This window comes from Zalophus californianus, chromosome 15, assembly GCF_009762305.2.
Source record: "Zalophus californianus isolate mZalCal1 chromosome 15, mZalCal1.pri.v2, whole genome shotgun sequence".
Classification (NCBI taxonomy): Eukaryota; Metazoa; Chordata; class Mammalia; order Carnivora; family Otariidae; genus Zalophus; species Zalophus californianus.
In genome coordinates, this window is record NC_045609.1 from 76,142,019 (window position 1) to 76,168,447 (window position 26,429).

At 45.9% G+C, this 26,429-nt stretch overlaps 1 long non-coding RNA gene across 1 annotated transcript in view; it reads right to left on the minus strand.

Annotated features, from left to right (window-relative positions):
• Positions 1-1,235: 1,235 nt before the first annotated feature.
• LOC113923482 overlaps positions 1,236-26,429 on the minus strand; it is a 33,785-nt gene continuing 8,591 nt past the window's right edge. The window contains exons 2-3 of the long non-coding RNA XR_003520340.1: positions 18,456-18,625; positions 1,236-1,301 (exon numbers count right to left, since the gene is read on the minus strand). This is a non-coding gene — a long non-coding RNA (uncharacterized LOC113923482). The remainder of the gene's footprint in view (positions 1,302-18,455; positions 18,626-26,429) is intronic.

Below are 26,429 nucleotides of genomic sequence, written 5' to 3' on the forward strand. Positions count from 1 at the left end.
ACACTCCAGAAAATGGGAGTAGTACCATTTCCCTGGATTCAAATGCTCGTTTTGTTTTGTTTTGTTTTTTTCTCTTCCTTATTCCCACATCTTCCTTGTGGTTTACTCTTAAGTAAACATTTGCCTCTCGTGTCTTTTCTGCCTAGCCACCTCCCCATAGACCTGTGGCTACCACATTTGTCCCAGTTCTGCCAGATTGCTGCCAGGGAACTTTACAGTAGGAGAAGGACGCATGCTGGCCCCTTGTCATAGGGTGGACATTTGTCTTTACATCCTGCCTGGCATTCTTTCTTCCAGCAAGGGCTCACTGATCTTCATTAAGGCCCCAGTAATCCCCTGAGGGAATGCATGCGATCTGGATGGCACTGACCCCTTCCCTACTCGAGAAATCTGGTTATCAGAGGGTCACGTCTGCCCTGGACATAGGGTCAGGTACATAACCCAAGTCAGGACAAAAGAATTGGCCAGATTCCAAGATGTCCTTACAAATGTTGAGAAGAGTCAGGTAGGCCACGCCTTACAGATTTCATTTAAATGCAAAGGAAGGAGAAAAGAATCATAGCAAATTTAAATGAGAAATGACATGATTTGATTGAGGCTTTTAAGGGATCAATCTGAGCGCATGTGAAGAATGGACAGGGGCGCCTGTGTGGCACCGTCGGTTGAGTGTCTGACTCTTGGTTTCAGCTCAGGTCTGATCTCAAGGTCATGAGATCAAGCCCCATGTACGGTTCCACACTCAGCACGGAGTCTGCTTGTGTTCCTCTTCTCTCCCTCTCCTTCTGCCCCTCCCCACCGCGCTCTCTCTCTCTCTCAAATAAATAAAATAAATCTCAGAGAAAAAAAGAAGAATGGACAAATCTGAGCGATGGCAATTGGAGCTGGTGAAATGAAGAGACGTGAACAGTTTCAAGGTGTACGTTGTAGTTCAAACAAATAGCCCACTGCTCTCTCCAAGACAGATTCATGTGGGGAAAAAAGCCCTCAAATTACCTTTGCACACTTTTCCCCCGGTGTAGACAGCAGCAGGAGTTGCCTTGGCCTGATCCAGAAAGTAGCTGCAAGTGTGTTGACCCAAATAGCATTCTGACAAAATGATGCCGGTTGTGGCATCTGTCATCATGTGGCGAAAAATACCATTTGCAGTCCTCAGGCCCAAGTTCATTTAGAAGATAGGAGGGACAATGTTGGAGAGAGTGGTTTTAAAGATCCCCCCAATTTTACGTATTACGTTTACCTGAGCACGTAGGGAAGAAAACCGCAAGGACGCACGTCGGGCTGCTTTTCTCCAGCTGGTTATTCTGAAACAATAAAATGTTAAGTAATTCTACTCATGCAATCTAACATGACCCTTAGAGGGAAAAGGAGCATTCTTAACCATTACGGGTTCAATTGTGTCTCCCCAAAATTATGCCTGTGTCCTCACCTGTGATACCTGGGAATGGGCCCTTATTTGGAAATAGGTCTTTGCAGCTGTAATTAAGGTGTAAGTTAAGAGGAGGTCATACTGGAGGAGGGTGGATTTGGCTTTTTTTTTAAGATTTTATTTATCCATTTGAGAGAGATAGCACAAGCAGGGGGAGCCGCAGGCAGAGGGAGGGAGAGAAGCAGACTCCCCGCTGAGTGGGGAGCCCAACGGAGGGCTCGATCCCAGGACCCCAAGACCACGACCTGAGCTGAAAGTCAGACGCTTAACTGACTGAGCCACCCAGGCGACACAGTAGGGTGGATTTTAATCCAATATGACTAGTGTCCTCACAAGGAGGAGACACAAAGGGAGAGCGCAATGTGCCAATGAAGGCATAGACTGGGGTCAAGGCAAGGATTTTCAGCCACCACCAGAAGCAGCTCTGAAAGTGAGCACATCCCTGCCGACGCCTTGCTGCTGGATTTGGGCTTCCAGAACTGTGAGAGAGTAAACCTCTCTTGTCTTATGCTTCCCCATTTGTAGTATTTTGTTACCGCAGCCCCAGCAAACAGCTGCACTGGGGTTTTTAATTTGAAGCAAATTTGGGGGTTTTTGCCAGAAGTCCAAATTTGGGTTTGGGTGTATATGTTTCAGATGTGTGAAAAGCACACCTTTTAATACTTTCATGGGCATATGTAACTTTTATTTCTTAGAAAGATCTTTGGGATTATCTGGGCAGTCATATTTTGAGCCTTTTTAGTCTTTGCTGCATTAAACAAACTAATCATGTTTTTAAAAATTAGAAAGCATGATTACAAGCACATGTATAAGCACACACATATATAAACATGAAAACATATATTCAGTTTCAAATTATAGTTTCAAAATAGTATCCTACATCTATTCATTCAAATACTAGTTACTTGTGTGGGAACCCTTTTCTTGCACTTCTCAGGGTCTTTGGCCAAGCAGATACTGGACTATGTATTGAACAATTGAAAATCACTATTAGCAGCATATTGATAGAGACAAATGATTTTTTAAGGGGAAAAGGCCTTTTTCAAAGGAATCCTTAATTAAAGACCAAATCATAAATCAAAGAGCTAGGAGGGAAAGTGAGGCTCATGTCTAGTGATTCCATGCCCCATTCTCTAGGTCATCATGAAGCGATTCTCCCCCATTCTGGTTCTATGTGAGTATTGTGGGTCTCAGATAGATAGATGATAGATAGATTACATGATAGAAACCTTGCAGATACATACATGCACATACGTATATATAAGATATATTAGGATATATAAAAATATATGGAGATTTTATATATATATATATATCTTCCACATGATAGAACAGGGGGAAAAAGCCATATGTGGGGATATGTATTAGTCCCAATTAGTTGGCCAAACATGGCCAATCTCATTTCCAGCTATGAGTAGAGGCTTGGATTTCAGTGTTCTAGAATCTCACCTTCCATGTTCCCCTGGTTTTCCAAAGTGTTTGCAACCACTCAAATATTTCCCTCTTGCTTGATTGGAGGTCCCCTGGCTGAGGCATTCTCCTCTCTGAAGAGCCTGCAGAGAAGATGGGGACTAGGGCCAGGCAAAACCTCAAGTTTCCCTGCTTCCTCCTCCTCCTCCCTGCACCTCCTCCCCTTCTCTCTCTCCCAGTTGCTCAGTGAAGCTCTTGCCCCCATGGGTGTGGTCCAAGGCTGGGCCACAGGAACAGGAAGCAGCCACTCCCGCTTCCTCTGGATGCCAGGGCCCTTGCAGAGACAAGTTCACATGTGTAAGCCCGGCCCTTCATCTTCTGCCTATTTATTAGTTTTAACGGGCACCATATGCAATCCATTGATTTTTGTTTAACGTTTTTCCTTTCCTTCCTGGACCTTCGCAAGCTTTTCCCACCATGGCAGGCAAACAAGCACAGCTGGGAAACACACCCCATCATAAGAATCTGGTTCCTCTGAAGACTTCTCTTTGGATCCACATTTAGATTGGGGAAGAGAGTGCTGGGGGTGGGGGAAGTAGGGGAAGTGGATGTGCCCTGGGCCTGGCTGGAGTGACATCATTCTAACTTATCAAAGGGAGCCGGGGCTGATACATTTATGGGAAACTGCTGTCGCTTCCAACCGAGTACATGCTATCTCCTTTAATTTCATGATTAGTGTCATTTCATCCTTGGAAAGACCAAGCCTCTTCCTGTTCAGTGGCAATAAAGCTAATATAAAATCAGGCATGAGGTTCCTGGAAATATTCACACAATATTTTTGAAAAATTGACATAGTTCAATAGTTGGGCAATAAATTTCCTTCCTAATGAGACATTAAGAGGAAAGTGAACATTTGATGTGATGCCCAAGGAGAATTAGCTATTGAAGATTTATAGGCAATCTGTGCAAATACTGTCATTTTTTCCGATGAGTTTTTCATTTTGGTTTGATAACGTCCAGGTGTCTATATTTGCCTGCGATATTACATGCATAAAACTGGCGTAACAGACATATATTGTCTTTCTTCCTCCCTGAACTGTACCTGTCCCGTGGGCACACTCACAGCAGAGTCACACAGGGCTGTGCGGATGCAGCTGTGTTTACACCGACATACAGGCATGACATTAAATAAAGACAGGCCTCTAGCTACCCACACCAGCAGATGGTATGAAAAAAAAAATCTCCGTTCTACAAGTTTTCCCTTGAGAAAGATGGCCTTCCAAACAAGGCGTGCAGAGCTTCTCTGCTGAGCCTGAGATATTTCCCCATTTGGAATGTTCATAGGCTTGAGGGCGGGTGTGGCCTGTAGGAACATCTTGGGTCTCTCAGCAATAAGGGGCCTGGCATTCATTTTCTACTAATATTCAGATAAAATCCTCCTTGTGTGGGATCTTTCTGGAAGCCTGGCTGTAGCAGGCCTTCTGTGATGTCTTAGGAGAAGCTATAGTGACCCTCTTCTGTGTCCTTTGCCACCATTATGAGCATTTGAGTGGCTTTGTGTGTTGAAGTCTTTGTGCAGTCCTGTTATCCTACCAGAAATATCAAATGGAAGACCTTGGGAGTAAACATCAAAGGTCTTGCTAATGATCAGTCATGTACGCAGTGCCCAGGAGGAGCAAAACCATCCATTCTTTAAGTTCAAGTCACCTGTTGCTATCCATATGGAGCCTAGGTGGGGCGGGAGGAGTGGGAAGGGAAGGATACATGTGGTCTTTCTCCCCTGTTAGCTGCTCTCCCTCTCCTTCCAAAGCACAATGGGCCTTTTCTTCTCACATTAGGGGCACCCACAGTCACCCTTCTTCTGGTCTGCTGGGGGCCTCCCCAAAAAAAAGGAAACATGAAAAGGGACAAGCATACTATGTACACAGAAGACTCAGGTCTCCTACCAGATCATCTCTTCAAGCTCCCTGTGTGTTATCAAACTCTAGGAAGTGTCTCTGGCAAAGATTAAGTGATAGAAACTATGTAACACATGTAAGGTATTCTCCAGTCTTCAAAGCTCTAAAACACGGTGGAGAGGGAGGATGCCTATGGTAGTGATGATGATGGTGTTGATGATGATGGTGATGGTGGTTGTGGTGGTGAGGATGATGGTGGTGATGATGGTCGTGGTGATGATGATGGTGGTGGTGGTGGTGATGGTGGTGGTGGTGGTGATGGTGGTGGTGGTGATGCTGCTGCTGATGGTGATGATGATGGTGATGGTGGTGATGATGGTGGTGGTGATGATGGTGGTGGTGATGATGATGGTGGTGGTGGTGGTGATGGTGGTGGTGGTGGTGATGGTGGTGGTGGTGATGCTGCTGCTGATGGTGATGATGATGGTGATGGTGGTGATGATGATGGTGGTGGTGATGATGGTGGTGGTGATGATGATGGTGGTGATGATGGTGGTGATGGTTGTGGTGGTGATGATGGTGGTGGTGATGGTGGTGGTGGTGATGGTGGTGGTGGTGATGATGGTGGTGGTGGTGATGATGGTGGTGGTGATGATGGTGGTGGTGATGATGGTGGTGGTGGTGATGATGCTGCTGATGGTAATGATGATGGTGATGGTGATGATGATGGTGGTGGTGATGATGGTGGTGGTGATGATGATGGTGGTGATGGTGGTTGTGGTGGTGATGATGGTGGTGGTGGTGGTGATGATGGTGGTGGTGGTGGTGATGGTGGTGGTGGTGATGATGGTGGTGGTGGTGATGATGGTGGTGGTGGTGATGGTGGTGGTGATGATGCTGCTGATGGTGATGATGATGGTGATGGTGGTGATGATGATGGTGGTGGTGATGATGGTGGTGATGGTGGTGATGGTGATGGTGGTGATGATGATGGTGGTGGTGATGATGGTGGTGATGGTGGTTGTGGTGGTGATGATGGTGGTGGTGGTGGTGATGGTGGTGGTGGTGGTGGTGATGGTGGTTGTGGTGGTGATGATGGTGGTGGTGGTGGTGATGGTGGTGGTGGTGGTGATGGTGGTGGTGATGATGATGGTGGTGTTGATGATGATGATGGTGGTAGTGATGATAATGGTGGTGGCGATGATGGTGGTGGTGATGATGATGGTGATGATGATGGTGGTGGTGATGGTGGCCCTGACTTCAATATATTATCATTTCTTAACTTCGGGTTCCATATTCCTCTGATAAAGTACCCTATTGCTTAACAGAAAAATTTCTTCCATTGCCTGGTGTTGAACCTCCTTCTCTATGTTCCCTGGAGCCTCTCTGAGACACAAGGGGAACCCTGAGATTCTCCTGGAAACCTGAATCAGCCAGCATCCTGACGTCCCCAAATAAGCAGAATACATGGAAAGATAACCCCTCCTAGCTTTCTTCATTCTTACTTGCTCCTCTCCCTGAAGGCTGAATGGGCACCCTGAGAAGGGCAGGGCTGAGACGGAGACTAGGGCAATGCGGCCTGAGGAAGCCTGTCTGTTTTCCCTCCATCAATCCAGACTCAACCACAAACCTGTTGGACAGCTCTGGTAGAAAACTTGGTGCCATCTACTGGCCATCCCAAGTATGGCATCCTGGAGGTTCCGAGGTCCTGAGAGAGGGGTGGCTGGAGGCACACACCCTCAAGGGATCACCCACTCTGCGCAAGGTTCTGTGTGGACTCTGAGGGTGGACGGTGGACAGACAAGCTCTCTGCTTCACAGGCTGCCTCAAAAATCAGGGCACATACCGACTGGGGTCTCCTGGGGGAAAAATGTTGGAAATGGGGCTGCTCAAGAACACTTGAGAAGGCCTTGAATGACAGGCCAACAGTTTAGGGCATCAGCCTGCCTCTGCACCCACGTGTGCTCAGTGGAGGGCTAGGGGTGTGCAAAACCCCAAGAGAAACATGGTACATTTTCTGGAGAATTTATTCCAGTCAAAGACTTGGAAGGAAAAATTGTAACAGTTTTGAAGATATTTTAAATTAAAACAAACGCATATGTATCATCCAGTAGAATGCAAAATTTGTACAATTTTTAAAGGCAACCAGCTATCCTCAGACGTTTTCCACTTGCCACAGCCGTCTGCTGCCCCCTGGAGGTCAGGGTTTCTAAGCGGCAGAGGTTGAGATGCAACGGCACAGCAAGCCTTGGGAGAGATGGGGGTGGTGGGTGGATTCAGATAAGAAAGGACCGCTTCCGGCCTGGGTAGGGGCCAGGGAAGAAGAGGAAGTGATTTTCAGCACTGTGTCAGCCGTGCCATGACAGCACTGACGTCCTAGGCTTCCTGCGCCGGTATGCGGCTGTCAGAGGCTGGAAGTTGCCCGCAGTTGGACGTTCAAGGTGAAAGACACCTGCCAGCCGGAGAGAGGCCAGCCCCCATGTCACCACTCCCCAGCACCGTCACACAAGAGCATGGGCAAGCACAGCAGGCTTTGCTGGCATCAGGGGTGATTGCAAACAGATGCCCCCTCCGGGAAATAGTGGCAAACGCCTGCACTTTCATCCACCACTCTCCAGTCGCTCCTGGTTTCCCGCTCGCAGTATGACCTGGCCAGAGAAAGGCCCCCCACCCCATTTCTGCACAAAGGAAGAAAGAAGGGATTTTGTGATGCTCCATCCCTCATGTCAGTCGAAAGAGCTTAGGTCAGAAGGGGGATGATTGGTTGGAATTTGACTTCTTTTATTCCCCAAACATTCATGAGTTGAGGTTGTCTCTCCACTGAGAATACACGCTCTGGAATGCCTTGACTGTGGTCACTGGATTCCCGTACACTGGGTCTGTTCGCCTCGTCTCTTTAGAAAATATGCATATTTTCCCCCGTGAGACTTTCTTCCTCATCCCCCACCCCCACTTGTCAACCACGAGCAGGGCATCGTTAAACTAATTATCATTTTCTCAGGATGACCTGGCCAGCAGCTGTCTTAGCTATCTGTGCTAAGCATGCCCTTGGCTTTGAGCGGATGCAAAGTCCACTGGGTGTTTTTTAGATGTAGTGAGAACTGTACGCAGCATTCCTCCAGTGAAGAGGTTTAGACTTGCCAGGCATTTGTTTTGCTCACTGAATGATGTCAGAGATGCAGTGAGGCTGGAGGCGGGAGGCAAGTCACGGGGGGAATTCAAGAGTTTGTGGAGGGAAAAAGAGAAGTCTGAGTGAAAGGGTGGAAACTTTGTAGAGAATTTTAAAGAAGGCTGCCTGTGTGCTGAGCAATAGTCCCTGCTCCCATGCCTCTGAAACCTGCAGTGAAATCTACATCATTTGTGAATGGCTTGGGAGCTGGATGTGCATTGTGCTGGGGATGTGACCACATACGGAGGCTGTGAGCCATCTGAGAGTGGGCAGGGGTGAGGGCAGAAGCTGGAAGGAAGCCTTGCTCTTCTCCCCTTGATATATACATGCCGGTGATTTCATTCTCAAGTAACAGTCTTCCATTTGCAATGTAAGAACACCCACATGGCCATGAAGCCCTTAAACACGTTACCATGGAGTGTCACTTTCTAATGTGAAAGCCCGGGTTCAATTCTCAGTGCTTCCCTTACCCTCTGCGAGACCCAGACAAGTCCTGGAAACTCTTTAGGACTCAGAATCTGCCTTCATAAAATGGGGCTTATAATAGTACCCATCTGAGAGGATTGTGGTGCAATTTAAATGAGGTAATACATTGAAAGCAGAAGAATCCAAGATCCTTATTGTTTCTTTGCTCTGAGACATGCCTTCCCTTCCCTTCCCAAACCTCCCACGCACACAACTCCCAACACACACATACCACAGGCAGGCTTTACTTTTTCATCAACCTTGGATTTTTTTTTTAATTACAAAGGTAATACATGAATATGTACTGCTTGTAAAAAATAAATAAGCTCAATAAATGAGACTGTAGTCTCCTTTGACCACCATCCATCCTATGTGGCCTACTGCATTTCCCAGCATGCCTGGCAGTTAGGCCGGCTCATGTGACTAGTTCTGGCCAAAGGACTGTAAGCAGAAGTAAGCCACACTGTCTTCCTCGAGCTCAGCAACTATGGAGACCGTATGTTTTGAGTGGCATGGCTACAGGCTGGAGGAGGGTGCCCTGGCACTGGATCATCTCACCAAGTGATTCTCAAACTTGAACATGCATGAGGATCACCTGGAGGGCTTGTTAAAACATAGATTGCTAGGCTCCACCCTCAGAGTTCCTGATTCATAGGTCTAGGGTAGAGCCCGGGCATTTGTATTCCTAACAAGTGGTCAGGTGATGCTGAGGCTGCTGGTCCGGAGACCACACTTTGAGAACCACTGGTCTGACCTATGCTGTTCTAACTGATACATGCCCTCAGTCCCAACTGATTTCCCACGAACAGCAGAGTTGAAAACTGTTATTAATTTGTGTCTCCTCCCCATCCCTATTTTATGCACTAACACACGTGTAGGTCTATATAAAAAAATGTAACGTTTCTCTTAATTTCACATATGTGGTATCATGTTAAATATATTGTTTTGCATCTCAGCTCTTTTATTCAACAATATGGCTTGGGACTTATCCACATTAACTCATACAGAGCTAGCTCATTCTTTTTAGCTGCTGCATGGCATTGCATGGTGTAGGTATACCATGCTTTCTTTTCCTGTTCCAGTAAGTGGATATTTAGGTTGTCGCCAACTTCTTCCGATTCAAACAACAACGCAATGAACTTCATACATATTTCCTTGCACATATACTATTATTTTTATCAAAAGGCATGTACGTTTAAAATTGCAATAGCTGCTCTTGACCATTCTTATTTTCTAGGCCAGAGCTAGAACTCAGGATGATGAAAGAAAGAAATCTTTCTAAAGTAAACTCTGCCTCCTTACCCTCTCGGGGACCCTTATATATACTGTGACATTTCTCAAAGTGTGTTTCATGGGGGCGGGGGTGGGGAAGGAAGAGTCTTGTGCTCAAGAATGAGCAATTCAAAGTTAAACAATGTAAAACAGCTTTAGGTACTGCAGGACTTCTCAGAGCTTTTAATACATAAAAGTGCACCTGCAACACTTCTCAAATGTACTTGCCGTGGATGCCATTCTTCACTGGGGAACTCTGAGACTAGGGTTAGTCAGCATCCTCTTGAAGAAATGATGTTATAGTAAAAGAGCTTGAGCTTGGGATGCAAATTTCGGCATGAGCCTTAACTCTGCTGCTTATTAGCTGTATGACCTTGGACATGTTACCTAGCTTCCCTAAACCTCAGTTTATTCATCTATAATGAGGAGGAATAAACCCTACGGAATTGCTGTGATTAAATGAGATAATAATAAATGTGAAAAGGCTTGGCATGTAATAAATATCACTAAATCCTTCCTCTATAACCTAAAGCTAGACACAGGCTAAAAGGCTGGTGTCAACTTTTTCAGCTAGAAGGGTATAAATGATTTCCTATCAGAACCCGACTGCCCCAGTGTCTAGAACATTTTGTCTCCGGTGTGTGCTCCCCCCCATGAAGACAATATATTATGGAGGTTATTTATTTAGGCTCTGTAATCAAATTAGGTACAAACCCCAGCAGACAGACTCTGTGACATTGCACAAGTTACTTAACCTCTCTGGGCTCAGTTCCCTCGTCTTTAGAAGGAGACGCTAATGGCACCTACATCACAGGATTGCTGAGGCTGAAATGAGACAATCCATATAAAGCTCTATAATTAGCACAGTGCCCGGCACACAGTTAAGTGTTAGCTGGTAGGATTCTGGTCCTGTCCAGTCCAGCTACTTAACATGTCTGGCTCCTGATTGCCATCTCCCTGTCCCATCTCACCCTTTGGTGTCTGAGTCGTTCCTGCATCTGGACTCTCCACAACCATCTCCCAGTATGCCCTTAGCCCACCCCACTCCTCTGCTCCTAGCTTCCCACCCCGCAGGTCCTGGTCCAACAGGACACATCTTCCCTGGAAGCCCCGATGCAGGGCAACAGTCAGAGCCCACACAGCAGGCTAAGGTCCTCCTGGGTGCTTTGCCTAGGACATCACAGTGCCTTGACCTGCAAAGCTGGATCACAGGGATGACATGGCAGCAAAATGATCCCACTCAGCTCGTTCAAGGTCTGGACCTGCCACCTGACTCATGTACCATGAAAGACCGCCTGATGAAAACCGTGATCTACTAAGGAGGGAATTAGGCATCTGAACAAGTGGCTTTCAGTACAATCGTGTTCAAAGCTTTCCCCCTTGTGGTGTTCATCCTCAATGGAAAGTCCTTGAGCCCTCCCAGGTTCTGCAGCTGGAACGTATATCTACTCATCTGAGTGTGGGTGGGTGGTGGCAGGCAGGGGCTGGGAATCTTCACTGAAATCTAAATTTCCTTTTCATTTGGCATAAGAAAGGCATGCAGAAAGAGAACTGGGTGTCAGGCTCCATCTTCCTTGGTCCCTTCCCTTTCACACTCCTGGGAGAGTCGAGGACTTGCTGCTGACAACATCAGGGGCCAAGGTGAGGCACCCGTGCCAGTTCCAGGTGGGCGAGATGATGCAGACATCCCTGCAGTCCCAGACACACGGCAGGGACTCACCATACTGTTTATTAATTCAGCGATAGATTTGTGCTCACAGGAGATGCTCACAGAAGACCATCCACGAGCCACTTCACTCTGTTTAGCATTTACCAAGTGCCCAATATGAGCCAAATGCCAGACCAAGCCCAAAGTAACAAGATGCAGTCCTCGCACTGCAGGGACCAGTGGTTAAGAGGGAGGACAGCAGGGAGGACTCAGATGATAGGAACACCACAGCTACAGTATGAGCCGTGGGACAACACGCTGGCTGCCCTCTTTGAGCCATTTGTAACTTTGATGCTTCATGGTCCCTTTCCAAACATTTGCCCAGGAAGGGCTACAGTACCAGTTGTTGATGTTCGGCATATAGGAGTACCCCACAGCGTGATTGCCAATTTCACGTGTCATGTGCAGTGACCTACTTGGGACAGGTAGTAACAACAAGACTCCTATCCCACCACATGTGAGCACCTGCTAAAATCCAGCATGAGAAACACTCAGGAAGTGCCTAGGACAGGGCCAAGTGTTTGCAGAGGAGCTCAGGAACAGGCAATGGCTGTAAATTTGCTCCACAGTCCTCAGATGACAAAAAGAAAAGGGCCATGTTGCTTTCTTTAGGGAAAAAAAATTTTAATTAAATTAGATCTGGCTCTCAGCCCCCTCATGTCTACATGACTAGAAATTCCATCTCAATCATGTTTTGAAAGCAGAGGTTTAGGAGGGTCATATGACAACCTGGGAGTTACGTGGTGCCCAAAAAAAGGTGGGCAAGGGCCATCTTTAGTGTACAGGGGTTGCCCTATTACCATTGTTCCTTCTTTTTTTTTTTTTTTTTTTGAAGATTTTATTTATTTATTTGTGAGAGTGAGAGAGAGGAAGCACAAGCAGGGGGTAGGGAGAGGGAGAAGCAGACTCCCCACTGAGCAGGGAGCTTGACCCAAGACTCAATCCCAGGACCCTGGGATCATGACCTGAGCAAAGGCAGACAACCAACTGAGCCATCCAGGCGCCCCACCATTGTTCTTTCTGTTAAGCGATGCTCCCATGGGGCTGGTCTTCAGCCCCACTGCCTGGGTAAGCAGAGGTTCTCCACAGCACCCACTGCACTGAGTGAGGGGTCAGCTAGAGATTCCCTCTCCCTCAGCACCCCAGACCTTGAGTTTAGTAATCTCTCTAGAACAGTCCACAGCCATCCCCCCATCTGGCTGTAGCAAGTCAGTAGGACCCAGGTCCACGTTTGTGGACCATACCCCCCCACACACATATACAAATCCATTCCCTTCCAAGTCCTGGGGGACCCCAAGGGCATCTTCTGGCCTGAGCCACTTCTGCAACCTCCCTCAGCTTCTCCAAGGACCTACATCCCCAAACAAAGCCAAGATGGGTTGGGGATTTACCTTCCATGTGCCTGGCAGGTGCCATTTTGACTCTGAAACACCAAAGCAGTTAAGTCAGGAGAGCCCTGCACGGGAATGGTTCAGTGCCTGCTCAGGACAGAAGGAGGAAAACACCACTCATTCTTATGAGCCACAAGGATAGCATTTGAATGAGTGTCTCAATAAACCTCCTGTCCTACAGTTACCCATAGGGTAATGCATTGTTCGTGTATGTTTTATGCAGACCATACACAGGGACTTAATTCCTGTTGCTCCAGTCCTGATTTTGTACTGCAATTAACAAAGTTCTCAAAGGCTCTCAAAGACCCAGTTTGTCCCCAATTTCCATGATGGTGTAGGGCTGCAGAAAGGACAATGGCCTTAGAAGAGTGTTATTTGGGGGCACCTGGGTGGCTCAGTCAGTTGAGCAACTTGATTTCAGCTCAGGTCATGATCTCAGGGTCATGAGGTCGAGCCCCGCATCAAGCTCCACGCTCAGCAGGGAGTCTGCTTGAGATTCTTTCCCTCTACCCCTCCCCCCAAGCTCACTTGCTTGCTCGCTCGCTCTCTCTCAAATAAATAAAATAAATCTTTAAAAAAAATAGAAGTGTTATTTGGAGCATGAAGGGAACATAGATGATGTCTGGATTTTCCTCTATTTTATTTGTAAATTTTTATTTACCTTTCTCCCCCTGCCTAAAAACAAAATATTTGCGTATTATAAAATGTTCAAAATATTACAGAAATATTTTTTCTAAGAAGCAAAAATCCTCTATAATCTCACCTGTCACAGTTAAATATCAATAATGGCTTGGCGCATATTCCTCCAGATACTTTTTCTCAATATTTAAAAAAAAATAACATCATAGTGTATATGAAGTCTTTTTTTTCAAGCAACAGAGCTTGGGCCTGCCAAAACACAGAGATCTACCTGCCTCAGTCTCTCTAAGAGCTGCATGGTACTTTATTGCATACACCAGAATTTAGGTAACCTGTCCTCTAGGGGCTGACATTTTATCGACCCACATTACAAGTGAATCCTGGAGGAGTTAAGTGGTTTTGTGCGGGGTCACACGGATATTTAGAGGTAGACCCCAGACTCAAGCCTCCTCTTGCCTCAGGCCAGAGGCTGCCCCCTAAGTTTCTATTTTTTATTTATTTCAGTTCCCAAGGGCAGGAGCAGGGTGTGTACTAGAGAAGGACTTGTGGGTCAGCTTTTGTCCCAATGATGCCAGAGAAGAATTGAGGACAACTGGCCGTCACAGCTAACAGAATGTCAGCCAGGTCCTTTCATTAAAGAATGAGTTAGACTCATGCCATCCTATTGAATTAGTAAGAACATAGAGACAAAGAACATAAAAGAATCTGGGTGGGGGGGACCAGTGTCTGGTCCTTAAATCAATTTTTGATAATGAGTGTCATATATTTAAATGTTCACACATAATCATCACATTAGCATTAACTATACCATCAAAGACAATCTGATTACATAATATGCTTCTTCATGTATCACCGCCATGAACTTGTTAATACATGTAATTATAAATGGAGAAGTAGATTGGGGGTATATCCAATAGAAGCCTCTGGAAGTCTGAGTGTGATTTCCTGCTGTTTCCCATCAACTCGAATGAAACAAAGCTAATGATTGTCCTGGCACCATGATGCCAGGACGCACTGCCTGGCCGTGCCTCCCAGGCCTCACAGCAGACCTGCTCTCGCTGCTTTTCAGGGTGTTTGTGGTCTCTGTGTGTGTGTCTCTGGTGGCCACAGGCTCATGCTTAACTTCCCAGCTTCAGTGGGAGAGGGGTAGGAGAGGGGTATTGGGAAATTGCCGGGGTGGTGCCCGGATCAAAGAGGACTAAACCAGCAAGAATAGAAAAAGCAGAAGTCAGTCTGGTACTGGAACCTCAAGAGCTGGAAGCAGCTCAAGCGCTGCCCCACTGTGTACATGCTGAGCACACTGGGGCTCCAACACCCACTAGGGCTCCCTTTGGCCAGGGCTCCTTCACCCTGCCAGGGCTTCCACACCCTATGCTGGCCCACTAGCTTCATCCGACCTTGCTCAGATTCCTCGTGCTCACACTCCTCTATGCCACATGGGCTCCCATACTCTGTGACATGCTCTGATGCCACTCACTAGGCCACCACCACATGGGTATCAAGGTCCTCTTCACTGTACTCATGCCCCACACGTGCTCCAGCTACTGCATGTCCGCAACCACCCTCTGCAGAGGCCTCCCTTGCCTGGCCCCGCCTAAGAGCTTCTGGACCAAATTGTTTGGGATATATACAAATTGTTTGTATCAGACTGGATGCTGAAGGCATCTATCTTCATAGATACCAGCTTTCAGATCCAGCAGATGCTTTCGAGGGAGACCCAATGCATAAAAATGAAGAAATCTCTGACATTCAGTCTTGAACACAACCACATGCCTACGGTGAGAGCAGTGTTGCACTATGGGAAGTGTTCGGGCTCTGGGTTTAAATCCCCTTCTATCATCTACAACCTGAGCCTCATTGAGCAAGCCCCTTGATATCTCTGGGTCTCCGTTTCTTCATCAGGCTTGCTTGACAATACGTATGTTAACCCTCTGGTACAAGGGAGACACCAATAAACGGCAGCAATAATTATTATTACTGGCTAATAGTGGGTACACACGCTGCTCCATTTTATTTCTTTTTCTCTCCATGTCTCTTTCAGTTAAAAAAATGTAAACAAAATTGTCTAGAATATTTTCTGTATTTGTCGAGTTGTCCTTTAAAGATCCATCCAAAATGTTACCTTATTTTAGCAAAAGCTCAAATGATGAAAATTCCAACTATCGGTTTTTAAGACTGCTTTCAGTTGATGTGGAGTTTCCACTGAGCCCTTGCATCAAAAGTTCTCTCTCCTTGCCCCTGTAACTAGGGGCAGTCTAAGGCCCCCCCAGACTGTCCACAACCTAGGTGTAATGCATCAGTGAGCCATTCATGTTTCAGATCCAGCCCAGAGAAGACCCATCAGCAGCTTGTTGGCTGAGTATCCTTTGGTGGAACTGCAGCACCTCCCTCTGTCCTTTCAAATGAGAAACTGAAATCCAGTAATGCAGGTCTTTATATTCATTTTGATCATGAGAAAAAACAAGGCAACTCCTCAAAGAGACCTTCTCAATCAAGCCATCATTGGGATGTGAACCTTGTGTCTTCCCTTGAAATGGCGTTCAAGGTCGCTGTTTGATCTTTGACCTTGATGTGACTATCACTCCAAGACTGGGAGAGCACCAGTTTGGTAGCCACACACATAAGAGCTCAGTTTTGCGTACTGCTCCCATGATATGAGGAATGGGAGGACAGAACTGAGCATCATGGGGAAGGAGAGCAAGTCTTCGATATCACCCCAAATTTTGCTTCTCCCACCACTTCTTAGCTCAGCTCATTGGGTAGATCAGCTGTCTGAGTTTCCTACATGGGCCCTGCAGAGCTTCTGGTGCATCTACCCAGGCTGGTGGGGAGACAGAGTCCCCTATCAGCAGAAGGACTAACCCAATACATGCTACTTTGACCGGAACTAGAACTCTAGTTAGAATGATTTTTAATAGCGGAAGGTAAAGACATCCACAAGACTCTTTCTTCAGGGGCACCTGGGTGGCTCAGTTGGTTAAGTGTCTGCCTTCGGCTCAGGTCATGATCCCAGGGTCCTGGGATGGAGCCCCGCATTGGGCTCCCTGAGCAGTGGGGAGCCTGCTTCTCCCTCTCCCTCTGCCTGCCACTCCCCCTGCTTGTGCTCTCTCTGTCAAATGAATAAATAAAATCTTAAAAATTTTTAAGATTAAAAAAAATATTTATTCAAATGAAATCCTTTGTGTAAGCCTAATACATAAAACAGGTGATAGAAAAGCTAGTCCGGTATTGGACCGGTCAGGAGAAAGTATCCAGATTCAGACACACAGAGAAAATGAGAAATAAAGCTAGTCATATTCTTTGGCACTCCTGAAGTTTGAAAACCACCAAGAAGAGGATGGGGTGTGGGTTTTGGATTCTGAGAGACCTCAGTTTGAATACTGAACCTACTTATTGACTAGTTATGTGTCTGAAGGTAAGTGATTTCACTGCTTTCAAGCAAGGCTCCTAGTCTGTAAAATGGAGACAATAATACCGATCTTACTTTTTCTGAGAAGCTGTGATAAGGATTATCACAGTCACATGAAAAAGCATCTTGCACATCGCTGGTGCATAGTAAACAGAACTGTGGGTTTCTCAAGCACATGGATGTTTTCTCCACTTTTCTAACTCACTTAGCTCCTATCCAACAGTTGAAAACTTAATTGCTGAATAAACCCTTGTTGTTTTAATTGCCTTTTCTCTATTAAAAATGTTTCCATGTAAGACTCGGCCTCCACAGCCCTAAATCCTGAGCTATCATTATTCTGAAATAGCACAGTGGGACTTGGTTCATATTGAGAAGTAGTAGGCTAAAGAGAGCTTTTAATTGCAAATGGAAGATAAATGAAGATGGGCTCTTCTATGTGTGTGCACATGGAAATTGACAGCCCAGATGGTGATAGGAAATTGAAACTGCTACCTGCAATGCTTGATATGAATTACAAACTGATCTTCTATAATAGCCCAAATATCTCTAAAGACGTTTAATGTAACCATTCAGTAGCACACCCTTTGTAAAAAATAAATTTGCTTTACTGAATGTGTAAATGGATTAATTGATAGAGGATCATGGAAGCCTTTGCCACAGTGTTGATAATCTTGTTAATAAAACATCATGAAATTTTTCTAGGGGAAAAAAAATTTAGTTTTCTGATTTCAACCTTAACAGAAAGGGAAAATGTTCCTTGCCATGACAGCAAACCTAAGAAAAGCAGGAGGAAAGCATTAATCAATATAAAAAGGAGGCATACGTTAATCAGAAGAAAAGAAAGAGGAGAACCCAGTAAAATAAACAAATGTCTAGATAATGTGATCAAGGAAAAAGAGAAAACACATACTGAGAACCAGGAATCAGCGAAGGGATATAAACAAAGATATGGAAGTTACTTTAAATCATGGAGAAATAATACATGTAACTCTGTGATGCCAAATTTGAAAAGCTTGATAACATGGTTTTCTAGAAAAATGTAAACTGTCCAATTTTTCTTAAGAAATTAATAGCGGGCACCTGGGTGGTGCAGTCGGTTAAGCCTCTGCCTCGTGGTTTTGGCTCAGGTCCCGATCTCAAGGTCCTGGAACCCAGCCCAGCCTCCGGCCCCTCACCCAGCACAGTCTGCTTGAGACTCTCGCTTGCTCTCACTCTGCCCCTCCCCGCTTCTCTCTCTCTTTCTCTCTAAAAATAAATAAAATCTTTAAAATAAACAAATAAATCTTTAAAAAGGAAGGAAGAATCTGAGCAGACTAACAACTCTGCAAAAAACTGAGAGTAGGCAGAGAATTGAAAAAGTAGTTTACAAGGCCCCTGAGCCCAAAGGTTTTACAGGCAATTTCATTTAACTTTCAAGAAACTATCATTTCCACATAAAAATAGTTCCATAATTCTGAAATAGATGCTAACTTTCCCAATTCAATTTATTAAGCTAAGCATAACCTTGACACAGTACCAGGAAAAGAAAAAAAAAAAACAATAAACCAAACTTATGAATATAGATATAAAATCAAATCGCAAATCAATAAGCAAATTTTCAAGTAATAACACCATAACCAATTGTGATTTGGAATACAAAGATGACTCAAGAGCAGGAAAGCTACTCACGTAATTTATCATATCCACAGATGATAGAAGACAAGCGCAGCAGGGACAGTGCAGAATTAGTGGACAAGCAGCAGTGCTTGAAGCCAGAGACCCTGGGTTGGAAACCTGGCTTTTCCTCTGTTGCTGACTTTCATCAAGCAGTCTGACTTCTCTGTGCTTCAGTTCTCTCACTGTAAAATGGAAAGACTAACATTACCTACTTTATGGGGTTATTGTGAGAAATAAATTAACATTTGTCAAATTGTTTACACCTATGCCTGGTGTTTAGGAAGTCCTATACTTGTGCTTGCTAAGTAAAATAAACCCAATCATCATCTCTATAAATGCTGCCAAAAGTTTATCTTTACCATCATTCCCTCTTAGAAACTTTTAGTAAACTGAATAGGAGGATATTTCCTTAACACCATTGAGAATATCTATCCCAGACTAATGACTAGATCATTCCCCCCAGACAATAAAGGACACCCTGAATATCAGAAACAAGATCCTGATGGCACAATCACCTCCTCGACCTCTGCCGGGTGAGTCCCCAAGGCAGCCTGACCATAGGGAGAAAGAAATGATTCTCTAAGTAGACCACATTATTTTATTTGCAATCAGACTTGTCTTCTATGTTTTCCTGATCTTGGGCTAATAATGAAATAATCCAGGTTATTAAATTATTTCCTCTCACACCAAGCCCTGACATAGAATACTCTGAGGTCCCACATGAGCATTGTGGTTAAGAAACAAAGTGGCAAATGGTCCCAAGGGACGGTATCCACAGAGACCAGCAGCTCCAGGCTGAGATGCTGAGAGCTTTGCGGGGGAAGCCCTAGTTAGAGAATTTGACACTGGAAGGAGATTTCTTGGCTTGGTCCAAGGTCATCCTTCCTCTCCCACTTCAGTTTCCTTTTATGTAAAGACAGTGGGACCCAACCAACTTTTGATGACAGTATTTGGACAACGTGTCCTTACACTAAAGATTAAAAGTATACTAAACAAATATTGAAACTCTAGTTAGTAAGTTTTATTCTTCCCACAGAGCCATGGGTTAGCAATGCTGAAACTACTTTCTGTATGTGGTAGATCTGAGCAAATAAATATACTGGGCATCATGGGGACCAGGTTTCTCACTGGTAGAGAGAGGAGTTACAGAAATGGAATAGGGAAAGGCTAGAATATACCCTGTCATGCTGGATTGGAACTGGAGGTATCAGTGTGAACTAATGGGTCTTAACAGAAACAGATTGTTCAATATGAAAATAGATACAGGTGTGGTGTGTGTGTGTGTGTGTGTGTGTGTACATCTATGTCTTACCTCTGTTCAACACAAGGGCCTAGAAGCAATGGCATTCCAATAGCAGAAAGCTATTAGCCTCTAGATATTGGTTTCTAAATATTGTTATCCATTTAAATGAAATAGAGTTCCTTGGAGAAACTGCTGATTCGGGGGTGGAAATGGGAAAAGTACGAAGATGAACCTAAAACATCTTGTGCCCAAAAGTAAGGGAGTGCTCAAAAACGATGGTGACATAGCAAGAGGACTTGGAAGCCAGCTCGAAGGTATCTTATGGAAAAATCTGGGACACTTGGACATCAAAATATATAATGATAGTAAAGGACTACAACTTATGGACTATAATAATCCATGAATCCACACTGATGTAAACAAGCAAATACATATACATATATATATATACACATACACATGAATAAATAAATAAGAAGGAAAAGTTCTTCTTTACAGAGGAAAGTCAATGAATAAATGAAGAAGAAATGATGGGATTATAAAATCATCATTATGATAACAATTGATTAAGGCAAGAATAATCAAAGGATGCTCAAGTCAGTGGGTGACATTTTTATTTTGACATGATCACAGAGCACCTTTGCATGATATAGTTATTATTTATAAATGGCAAAATAGTAACTTTACAGTGGAGATACCTAACAAGCAATTTCCATCAAATAATCAACTTTAACATCATCAGTAATAGGTCAGATCAACAGCATGTGCCCCTTAATAGGATGCACTAAGAGAACACGGTATTATTTCTGAAGTATTTCTGCCAAAAGCCCAGACTCTGAATCTAATTACGAGGCAACATCAGACCAACCCAAAGGAGGGGCATTCTAAAAGTTAACTGCTTAACTAAAAATTAAATTCGCGAACTATAAAACAAGTCTCAGAAACTGTTCCAGTTTTTTAAAAAACTAAAGAAATGTGAGAACTGAATGCACACATGAACCTGGGTTTCCTTTGGCAATAAAGACATTTATCCTGTGTCTTTATAATTGAATTCATTGACAATTGGAACCTGAATATGGTCTGATATTGGAAATAATGGATAATGTTAACTTCCTAATTTTGGATGCTGAACTAGGACTATGTGAGAGAAGGTCTCTGTTTTTAAAAATTCATACAAAAGTAGGTAGGGATAAAGTATTAATCGTGTCTGTAATGGACTCTCAGCATTTCAGCAGAAATAAATAATGTAGAAGTATATAGAGAGAGGAATAAAGCAAATGTTAAAGGTTACCATTTGGAACTCGGTGAAGGGTAATCCCAATTCTTTGAACTATTTTTACAGCTTTATGAAAGTCTGAAATCATGTCAAAATTTTAAAAAGTTAAAATAAAAAGAAGAGTGTTGCAGTTGGAAAACAGAGCCAAGAATTCAGTGGTACTCATCCCATTGAGAGGTAGGTCGGTGTCCCCTCCTCTTGATGATGGGTGCGCTTGTACCTACTTCTACCCTGAACTATGAAGGAAACAATGTCGTGTGACTTTAAGACCAAGTCAGCAAAGAGGACCATGCAGCTTTCACCTTTATAACTGGAAAACTTACTCTCATAGCCCAGAGCCACCCTGAGACCATCATGCTGCAAAGACCACACAGAAGCTTCCAGCTACCAGCGGTGTGAGCTGAGCAGCCCCAGCCCAGGCACCAGACGGGTGAGTGAAGAAGCCATCTTGGAAGTGAGTCCTTCAGCCCTACCTAATCCCACCCGCAATGATTTAACATTACCCCCAGCTCTTTGAGTCACAGCTGAGGTCCCTGCCGACATGAGAGAACAGAAAAGAGTACCCCTCTGTCCCTTCCAAATTCCCGACCCACAGAATCCATGGGCGTAATAAAACTGTTGCTGTCTTATGCCACTTGGTCTTGGGTGGTTTGCTACACAGCCTTAGGTAACCAGAACGAATAGCTAACATTTCTACGGCACCGACTGTAGGCCAGACAATGGTGCTGGGTACTTCACCTGGATTGTCTCCCATACCCCTTTCCACAATCCTGTGTGACGGACACTATATTCTTCCCATCTTACAGATGAGGCGATTGAGGCCCAAAGAGTCTTCATAACTCGCCCAAGGTCAAAGAGCTGGTTAGGTTATAAAACTAGGACTTTTTCATAGGAGTCCACATTGCCCCCAGAGCACCCTGCTACATTCTGTCTCCCTAAATGCCTTCGTTCCTTCATTTCTCATTTAGCCAACAAATAAACCACATTAGGGGCTGGAGACACCATGGTGGGCAATGTAGATACCATTCCTGCCTTTGTGGTACTTACAGTCTGGTAGGACAGACAGACATCAAACACACAGCACCGAAGGTGCTATAAAATAACAACGTGATTCACGCAGGGAATGAAAGGGGCCCAAGTGATTCGGCTGAGCAAGTCAGCAGTGTCAACAGGCTGGAGTCCTTCGAGAGCAGAATTCCAGGATTCCAGCTGCCCCTGTCTTACTCTCACAAGCACAGGGCTCCCCTTCTATTTTTCAGACAAGCTAGAATGCAGACAAGTCTCTGGTGGGCTGGCTCTAACCCAATGAACACAGGGCAGATGAACATGTGTGGCTGTTTCCCCAAGAGTAGCACCCCCCCAGGGGAAGGGAATTGTAATGACATATGGTCACTGTTGGGGCGCCTGGGTGGCTCAGTCATTGGGCATCTGCCTTCGGCTCAGGTCATGATCCCGGGGTCCTGGGATCGAGCCCCGCATCGGGCTCCCTGCTCAGCGGGAAGCCTGCTTCTCCCTCTCCCACTCCCCCTGCTTGTGTTCTCTCTCTCGATGTCTCTCTCTGTCAAATAAATAAATAAAAATCTAAAAAAAAAAAAAGGAAAAGAAATATGGCCATTGTTCCTCTAATTCAATCAACAGAAAAAAGATTGCTTTCAAGTACTATACCCTCTTGCCACCATCACCCCCCCACAAAAAAAAAGTAGATCTGAGAGGGCCTAGGAATCTGTATTTTTCCCAGCTGGTCAGTTCTGAGCTCTTACGGACAGGAGAGGTGCCCCATCACACCCAGTGGAGCCCAGAGCTGCAAGGATTCAGCCCAGACCTGGCAGCAGGAGCCCATAATGTCTCTTCCCTGCCCTCACTGCCCCTCCCAGTTCCCCAAACTGGGGACCTGTGGGCAGCTAGCATTCCAAGCTGGAGGTGTTGCCACCTCGCAGAGCCCAGGAGTCACTTTCCTTCCGCAGCTTTGGCCTGACATCTGGTGGAGAAAGGTGAAGTGGCACATTTAGTCATTTAGGTGGGTAGCTGGAGCCCCAGACAGACATCACAGGAGATTTTCCTTGCACTGAAAGGAAGGTTCCAGAGAACCAACACAAGGGGGCAAGGCGGCGGGGGCAGTCTTTCCCTTGGACCAGTAAGAGCCACCATGTCTTGGGGCAGGTGCTTCACCTACATTAACCCATCGAATCTTTCGAACGCAGCCATGAGGTAGGTGAGAGCTTCCTCCGATGAGGAAAGAGCCCCTAAGAAAGGTGCAGTGGTTCTTCCAGGTCGGGCAGCTAGGCAACGGAGGAGGAGGATGCAACCCCAGCTTTGTCTGACTTCAAAACCATGTTCTCACTAACTCCACCATCTTGTTTCTCAGCGAGAGTCAACTGAGACATGGAGGGGAAGGAGTGTTCATGGGGGCCATTCGCCTCCGTCCAGTCGGCTGCCAGATATTTCCTGAGCTAGGGTCAGGGGTTCTGAACTGTAGGTTAGGCAGCCGATCCCAACAGGTGTTCTCAAAACTGCCTGATGACAGATTATCAGGAGACCACGTTACACTCACACATTCCGGGCTTGATCTCAGGTCCCCTGAGCCATCCTCCGGGGAAGAGGTGTGGGGACCTGCAGTTTAATCAGCATCCTAGGTGATTGCTAACTTCCGGTTGATTTGGGAATTTGCGGGTGTTTCCTGCACAGGTGGGGGGGCGTAGCCTCATTAGTAGGGTGGTGGTACTAACCCCTCGTCACCAGGTGCTGCTCTGCTCACACCAGAAAGCAAAGTGCAGGAAGTGCGGGCCTCACGCACTCCACCCAGAGCCCCGGGCCTGAGACAGGGCTTGAGGCCACTTCTCATTCCACTCTTTCCCAAAGTGTCACAGTCCCCTTGGAAGCTCACTCGGATAGTTTCTCCAACTTAACGTGGCCAAACCAGAACTCTTGACCTCCACAGCAGACCTGCTGTCCCCTCCCATCCCCCACCTTCAGTCCTTGACGCCACCGTCTTCTAGCTGCCAGACCAAAACCATGGGACCCATCGTCGCCTCCCTTCTCCCCTCCCCACCCCCCACATCCAGTCCATTGGCAAGTCCTGGCACAAATCAGATCCGAGCTTGTCCCCTCTGCAACCAGCCCAGACCAAGCCTTCCTCACAGTCCACCTGGACCTGGGCAGGAGCTAACTCGTCTGCTCGCCTCCTCCCTCTCTTGGTCTCTCATGCCGTTGCCCGAAGGGATTCTTTTAAACAGAAAATTTTAAAATTTTAAAAAAGAAAGAAAAGATGAAAAGGAAGAAAGAAAATCAGATCGAGTTTGCCCCTGCTTAACTCTCTGAATGGTGACCCAGTGCAACTAAAATAAAATCTTAACCCCTTACTAGAACGTCTTTCCCGTGAAGGGAAGGAACATTTTCTTTTTCTTTTTAAGATTTTATTTATTTGAGAGAGAGAGAGTGTGTGTGCACAAGCAGAGGGAGCAGCCCCAGGAGAGGGAGAAGCGGGCTCCCTGCCGAGCAAGGAGCCCAATGTGGGGCTCAATCCCAGGACCCCAGGATCACGACCTGAGCCAAAGGCAGACACTTTTAACGACTGAGCCAGCCAGCGCTCTGAGAAGGCACATTTTCATCTAGCTTGCTGCTCTACCCTCACGACCTGGAGGTACTGGCACTGGCTCATCAAGAGTCATTTCCATAATTAATTATTCCTTTACAATAACCCAGGCTGTTGCCTCTTGTACTTTCTACAAATGAAGCAGCTAGCAAGTTTGACACAGGAGAGTATAACACCCCAAAGTGGGACTGGAGAGGGGGACGTGGAGTGAAAACAGGCAGTGCTCCACACAAGCAGGGAGAAGGCTAGGGGCCAGGGGCTCCCTTACTTTGATTGGGGTTCTCCCAGCTGAAGGAAAATCAGGTGCTCGCAGAGCTTAGCAGATGACTGACAAGTATGCGCCCCAGAGTCCTGGACTCTTGCCGCTTCGGTGGTGGGGCAGCTTGTCAAAAAAGTACAAAATCACAGCTTTGATGGCAAAGCAAACTCCCCAGTGCGCTGGGTCTGTTTGCAGGCTCTTCCTGCCTGTGTGCGTACAGATGATGCACCACAAATGATTTCAGTTCCAAGAACACAGACTGGGGCGGAGGGTGTTCTCAGACTTCAGCGCTGCAGAGACACGGAGAGATAATGACCCTTTCACTGACTGAGGGGCGGATGGCAAAGGGAAGTATAGATCCTAAAATCCCGGATAGGAAGACAAATTGTAGGTCAGCAGCGAGAGAAGAATGTCTACATTGAGAAAACTGAGAATATGCCAGAGACTAATGTTAGCCCAAGGAACGTGTCCATAAGAAAACACAGAGGAGATAATGGAGAATCTGGAAGAAACCATTAACCATTCATCAAGCATTTATGGGATGCCGGCTCTAGGCTGGTTTTCAGGGTGCCTGGGAAGAGAGGATGCCTCCCTCTCTGGGGCCCCCTGTAGGACGCTTATACTCTTTCACCACGCAGTATTGTATTATCTGGGTGGGGGCTCCTCATGGTGAGGACTGTCATTTCTGTGTCCCTAGCACAGAGCCCAGCATTACTCAACCCTATGGTGGTGGGGTGGGCAACGGGAGGGGCGCTGAAGCTTTTCCCTGGAGAAAAGGTCATCCTATGAAAATACCACCCTTTAACACTAGGTGGCGCTCAAGGCTCACACAGCTTTGGACACAGCCCTTGAGCAGCGAATGCCCTTAAAAGATCATGTAAATTCCACCAGGTTTTTATTTGTTTGTTTTTAATATCTGAAGGGGAAGCTGATGTTCTTAATCAGTTTTCCCCTCCCCAACCCCATCAAAATCTAATTTTTTTTTTCAGACCCAGACTCTTGTCTGTAAACAAGCTGTGAAATGGACTTCTGAGCTTAGTCTGAGCATCAGGCTGAGCTCACTTTCTTTCTAGATGTCTGTGACATGTGGGGTTGATCTGTTGATATCTGGAAAGCGAGTGTCTCCATTCTGAGCCGGCGGTGGCCAGGCTAGATATTGTTGCCTTGCCGGCCTTGAACTAATGGGTCCGATCCAAGCCCATTCCATGACTTTTATTGGAATTACTACGTTTGAGAAATTCCTTTACGGTGGGCTTGCAAGTCATAAGGCTGTAAGCCTGAGCTTCTAGAAAAGAGCTCTGAGAACTGACAAGAGAGAAACAGATGGTTGGGGACCTCCCGTGAGTGCCAGGAGCCATCACGCTTAAGCCAGCTCTGGACTCTCCAGTGGCTTCAACCAGCGTCAGCCAATAAATTCCTTGTCTGCTTAAAGCCAGTTTCAGTGGGGTTCCTCTCTCAACACTGAAAGAGCTCCTACTACTACATTTGAAGAAAGGTCCTTGTCACCTGAAAGGAGTTTCTAGACCAAAGGCGGAGGTATATATTCAGTCTCTAGGGTCAGCTGCCTATATCTGAACGAGGAGCTTCAAGCAGCAGCTTCAGGAAGCCCAGAGACA